Source organism: Rhea americana, unplaced genomic scaffold (assembly GCF_003343005.1).
Source record: "Rhea americana isolate MKP2758 unplaced genomic scaffold, rheAme1 scaffold_470, whole genome shotgun sequence".
NCBI lineage: Eukaryota > Metazoa > Chordata > Aves > Rheiformes > Rheidae > Rhea > Rhea americana.
This window is the reverse complement of record NW_028186613.1, coordinates 195,857-202,099: the sequence shown is the minus strand read 5'-3', so window position 1 is coordinate 202,099 and position 6,243 is coordinate 195,857. Positions and strand designations below refer to the sequence as shown.

Sequence of the window (6,243 nt, the reverse complement as noted above, 5' to 3'; positions counted from 1 at the left end):
GGGCCGCGGTCGCGGGTGACGAAGGGGCGGCCGCGGGGCTGTGGCGCAGCTTTAAACGCGGGCGGGTGTGTGGGGGCGGGGTGGGGGCCGCAGCCCTGCACCAACCTTATTCCGGGGGGATGTGGGGGGGCTCGAGCTGCCCCGTGGGCTGCGGTGCCTCGGGGTGCTTCAGCCCCTTGCGGGCGGCCGCAGGGCGTGCGCGCTCGGCGGCAGAGGCGGGAGGACGTGCCCGTGTCACCGCCGTCCCCCCGGGCCGCGCCGCAGCCTCCGGGGCTCACCCACGCACGCCCCGTTTCGCGCGGCCCCTTTCCCGTCCCCGGCCGGTCCGTGTGCGCCGGGACGTCTGAGCCCCGCAGGGCTGCACCCACCTCCCCCCCCCTTTTTTTTTTTCCCCCCTTTTTTTTTTTTTTTTTTTTTTTTTTTTTTTGCAGTATTTTTTTATGTTTTCAAAAACAATTTTGAGCCCATTCACAGCTCATGAAAATACTTCGTACTTCCTCTTACTGTTTCGAGGGTTAAATTAGGTTAAAGCTGTAAGAGTGGCTACGCGGAGCTCGGCTTCCCCTTCCCCAAAAGCCAGTCTGTGTGTCATTTACAGGAAGGGGTAGAAAAAGAGAAAAAGAGAAAAGAAGAAKAAGAGAGAAAGAGAAAAGAGGAAAGAAAGCCTACTAGCAACAGCAGTGGAAGCACAGCACAGAAGTACCTTGTTATTTGTTCATACCAGGGTTTTGCTCACAGAGCTCTTTAAACGTGAGAAGCCATAACGTGCACGGTGCTGACCGCAGGGCCGTTGTAGCGCGGTGTCAGTGAGCCTGGGGCTGGCAGCTGTGTTACGACTTGAGAAAATGTGTCAGGGAAAGTGCCTGTGCGCAGCRCAGGTGTGATTCTCACGAATACGGCGAGTTTTGAGGCGCTGTGAACCCCGGCGGTCTGGGAGAGCTACRAGCACATAGGGTCTGCTGCTAACTGGCCTTTTGTTTGTGCTAAGCAAGTGTCTCACAGCAGCGACACTTGCATGACCTCAACTTCTTTCCTTAGGTAAGCCAGATGTCCTTGAATTAGATCTTTTTGGTCTGAAAAATTCCAAATAGTTAWAAAATAATTCAAATGACATAGTTAGTCTATTAAAAGGCTCAGTCTCTGTTACTGTAGCACATATAATTACCCTTATAGCACTCAGCTTAATAGGACACTATGTTACTGACTTGCATTTTTCATTCATAAGTCTCAAAGTCCGTTATAAAAGAAGTAAATAGCATTATCTAGGAAAGCAGTCCTAGGAGAGAGAATTGAACCTCGGATTTCCAACTAACAGTTTAGTTTTCCCCTTTCCTTAGTTATTCTTCAGGGATATGTATTCTGATCACTATGTAATGGACATATCTTTTATTGGATGCTTTTACAAAAAAAGAGGTAGTAGTCAGCCATCACTTGCAAATATTCTATCTGTTAATACGTGTTATGTATGCTCAAGGTTATCTAACTGAATGTATCAGAGACTTAGCCAGAAGAGTATTTCAATTCTAGATACTAATAGTATTTAAGTTAGATAAACAGAACTTTTAAATCCTGTCAAAACAAAGCACTGCTATATATTGATGTAAATGAACTGTAGAACATTTGCGTAGCTTTAGCGTCACATACTGCCGTAAGGCTGAAGTTGAAGAGCCTTTAGGGAGAATGGCAGCTCAGTAATAGATTTCAGATTCCCAACTTAGGACAATGACGTTAGAGACCAGGAAATAATTGTTTAATCAGCTATTTGTGTATTAGCTAAGCAGCAGTAACTGTCCGTGTGAAGCTGTTATTCCAGTGCACAAATGAGATAAATTCAGTTTAAGACACGTTTGGTAGGGTTCATATTCCTGAGTATAGTTATCTAGTATCATTTAGACTCTGTGAGGCATCTCACATAGCAGCTTCCAGCTTTTGCTGTGAAAAGGTGCAGGTTTTCACACCTTTCACTAGTAAATAGAGTGTCCCACACTAGCCAGTATCTCAAATAACCTAGATGAAAGGATATGCTTCTAGGCAGCTGAATTTTGCCTCTAAATTTAGATCTATAGACAGGCATGATCTTAGACACTGAATAGATGTGTAGCCTCCCATTATACTCAATATTAGGGTCTGATTCTGGTGTTTTCATGTAGGTGCCTTAGCATCACAAGAAGCAGTGAGAGCCTGCACTCAGTTGTCTGACGGGTCGTGCAATGGACCACCCACTAAGAGTCTGTTGAACCAGCCCAAAGGTACTCAAGCACCATGGACCTGATGCATGGGTGGGTTAAGCATGGGCGTTCAGGGCTTTTTAAGAGGCCCTTGGATATCTCCCCTTGTTTTCTACTGCTCTCACAGAAGCATACAGGTATCCTGTAGGTCCTATGACCCATACAGATGATTCAAATAAGTCAGGATGCCCACAGCTACACAAGTAGAAGAATCTCTCTTCATTACAGTGGTACCTTAAGACACTCAGCCATCATGACCCCAGCATCCAGACATCTAAAATTTAGGAGTTCAGTTCTCACACTGAATCACATCTGAGTCTGTTATCTCAAATTTCAGGAAATTTAACACATTTTACTGCACATTTATGGCAATGTGTACACAACCAGATTCTAAAACATAGTAACATATCAACATATCGACTAGACATCTGACCCCTTAGGTACCCTAAATTCAATCTTCAGTGTGTAATTTAAATGACTACAGAGAGATACTGTTTTTTCTTCTTTTTTTTTCAATAGGAATGATTTGTAAAATCATCTACAAAGCCAGCAAATATTTGAGTGACTGTCTACCTGGAATGACATAGTCTATGCTTTTGTAGGGGACATGGTRCCTTGCAAGTTCTGAAATTCACGACTTTGTGCAGAACTGACCTAACAACCATCTGGATGCAACCAGTGACCTCAGAAAAGATGGGAGTGTGAAGTTACCCAATTCTGATGGTTAACTTGCTAAGCAGAACTAACAGAAATATCTAGTGGTTTTCTTAAGTGGTACATGTAGAGGTTGACATATGGAATAAAAGGACATCATTCTTACGCTCATTTTACCTCTATGTGGACCAAAATGAAGCATTCTGCAAGGGGATAGTTTTAAACACCATTTCAGAGACTACTGAATTCAAAGCAAAGTCTCTTCAGTTTTAGTGGCTGTTGAATCATATCCTCTGTCTGAGAGTAGTTTATTTTTTGTAGCTAGCACAGAGAAAAGGGTAACACTAATATATTCTATGAAGCAAATTGTGTGAATATTCATGCAGTATGATCCTGTCATCGCTTGTATAATTGAAACTTGTACCACTGATATTGTTTAAAATTGTAGTTATTTATGACTTGTGAAGCCCAACCTCAGTATGTTTTTGGAATTTAGGAACCTATTCCTCCTCTCAGTTATACTACTGTAAATTAGAAGTAAAACCAGTGAGTCTTAAGCCAAAGCAAAGCAGAGAAAAAAAAGAAAAGAAAAGAAAAAAAAGAAAAAGAGGAGAGTGGGTTAATGTGTTACTGTCATCCTACATCTCTGAATTATGTCTGAAACTGTTTATTACTCAGAGAAGTATTCTACTGTGGTTTGGTCAGTCTCTTTCTCCCACTTCAAAGAAATCAATCACTTGTAAGGGTGCAGAGAAAACTTCCACATCTCAATTGTTGCAGGTATTTTCTACCTGAAGGGTTTTCCTCTTCAGTGTGCATTGAGCCTTTATTATAACCGCCCAGCTTACCCCAAGCATCAACCAATGAAAAAAGTTAGAGGAACAATGGGTATTCAGCCTTTGGCTAGGGACAGACTGCTGTAGATTGGAGCAGCTACACTGGTCTCCAAAAATCAAGGAGTCCTAACTGAATACAGCTGGAAATCTAACCTATTTACTTATTTGGAAGCCAATATATAGGAACAATAATCCATTTTTAAATGTATGTGTGCACATGTTGAATGGCATACAATAAAAGTGCATTTATTTTTTACGTTGTCTTCATTAGGGATTAAATGCAGACTCATTTGCATTGTCTTACACAAATTAAACAACTTCCTCGAGAAAAGTGATGTAGTTAAATTTCTTGTATAAGCTTCTTAAGATATCAATATGTACATATACAGTTTAGAAATATTTGAGTATTCTAAAATATATTGTTTAAAATAAAAATTAATTATATTTTTGACACTTTTTTAACAAGTCAGGATAAATATATGGTATATTAAGTAATGAGACTTTGGCTATATGGTTGCATAGGAATGTGGTTGGACCCTAAGACTTTTTTTTATATGGTTCTCACTTGTAATTACCTTATCCAATTATACATAGACAAAGCATAATAATAGTGTTCCTATACACTGATGAATAATTGTTAAAGCTATAACACTGAAAATCGTAAAAACAATTGACACAGAACTTATTTTTTAATCCAAAAAGTTTATCAAGAAGCTAACATAGAATATTTATTCATTCTGTGTCCTTCTTCTAATGAGCAGTAGCATTTTTATTGGAATTATATTGTATACAAATTGGTTCAGATTTGCTTAAAATACTATTCCAAGTGCAAAAATGAAACTAATTTCAATAGCTCACTGGATATGCAATGTTTCATTTATCGATGTTAATAAGAAAATGTCTAAGTATCAAAGTATTTTAAGCTGSTCGGCACAAACCCATTTTCATTTGCATCTAGCAAGATGTATCCTGGCAACCGTATATTTTTGGATTCGTAACAATTTATTCTATTCATTTTATGCAGATGAGGTAACCAATACTGCAAGAATCATGAGCCCCACGCAAGATGGGTAACTTGCATCGTTCAGAGTTACAGATAGATGACTAGGAATCTAGACAAGTCATATATCTATTTTTAAAAATAATCTATTAAACCTTCTCCCAGTGTATCTGTCCAGCTAAAAGGTTTGTGTGACATGACTGATGTACTTTTACTCCTAAACGAAAAGCAGTAGCAACCCAAGTGATGTCCTGTGAAGTAACGATTACCTCACACTACAGTCTTATTTCTGCCTTTTTTTTTCCTAGTTCAGGGCTGAAAGTACTGCATGGTTCCCAAACTTACACGGAASTTACCCAGTTGGAGAGAGGAGGAAGAGGAGTCCAGACTCATCACATCTCATCACATCTCTGCATGCTGACTTGATAACTAGCAGACATAGCATATACACCAAACACAAAATTTAAGTGGTAAATGTGGGGTTTCTATCATACTTCATATGATTATCATTGGAAGGGCGTTTTTCAGAAAATATTCTTCTAGTTTTGATGGATATGTGTGGATGACTTGTATAGTGTACTGTAGAAATAGTTGACAGCATCAATATGTTAACATTTCTGTAGCAGCATGGCTAGTAGACTGAACCAATTATTCCTACCAGTTATTCCTCAGTGGGCATAACACCTGTTGTTGTTCTGTTCCCAGGCAATAATCTTCCACTACTGACCAGTCGGACTCAATTATATAGAGAATAAATGGAAACTGGACAATCAAAATGGTTCTCAGTTGCTTTGTCAGCCCCACTATCATAGTTAAATGTACATATAGCAAGAGTGAATGAACTGTTTCTGAAGCAACTCCTGAGTCCACTGAARTTTTCAGTTGCCCTAGTACCTTTATTTCACTCTATTTTCATGACAAATAAGATCTTCAGGACATACTTCATGAGCTATTAGAGTTTTCCTCGAGTGCAACAGTCTCTGTCAAAGGAGCTCGTCAGGACATAGCTCATAAAAACAATAATTTCAGCCATATGATTTTACTCTATTGCTACATGGCCGTCAGCAAACTTAGATTTGTACTTAGGTTGACTGAAATCTTTGTTAGAGTTAAAAGGTCAAAACTCCAATTTGATGATGTATAAAGTTATAAGCTGTCATTACAGAAAATTACACAGAAGTATATAAAGTAATGGTTGGGTTGCTAAATTAGGTTCTTAACTTTTATATTAGAAAAGCCAGCATTTAAATTGCCTGTACAATCGCAGTATGGACCTCATATTTCATATATGTTATGGTATTCTTTCAAACTCCGTATGCATGAATACATAATGTTTATAAATGAACACACACAGTCCTTGACTCAAGAAGCAGGGTAGGTGCCCAACTGACTACATGAAAGTTATGTTAAAGTCTGTGTTCTGACATTTTTTAATTCTTAAAAGCTTGACTTTTCAAATTTAAAAGCTATATTTAGTACATGTTTTACGGATGCAGCCCAATTATTTTAAGGAATATAATGAACT

At 39.3% G+C, this 6,243-nt stretch overlaps 1 protein-coding gene and 1 long non-coding RNA gene across 6 annotated transcripts in view; one reads left to right on the top strand and one right to left on the bottom strand.

Moving 5' to 3' along the window:
- The window catches only part of LOC146589271 (CYFIP-related Rac1 interactor A), a 60,448-nt gene extending 60,101 nt beyond the window's left edge, over window positions 1-347 (bottom strand). For 2 of the 5 annotated variants that reach the window (XM_085316532.1, XM_085316535.1), the window contains exon 1: window positions 106-346. The gene's annotated coding sequence lies outside the window, so the exon portion shown is untranslated. Of the gene's footprint in view, window positions 1-105 lie in introns of all 5 variants that reach the window. The other 3 variants (XM_085316534.1, XM_085316533.1, XM_085316529.1) reach the window with 2 other exon arrangements.
- An 88-nt stretch (window positions 348-435) lies between these two features.
- Window positions 436-5,494, top strand: LOC146589270 (uncharacterized). Its single transcript, XR_014897223.1, has 3 exons — window positions 436-1,038; window positions 2,151-2,249; window positions 5,027-5,494. It is a non-coding gene; the product is annotated as an uncharacterized LOC146589270 (long non-coding RNA).
- The last annotated feature ends 749 nt before the right edge of the window (window positions 5,495-6,243 follow it).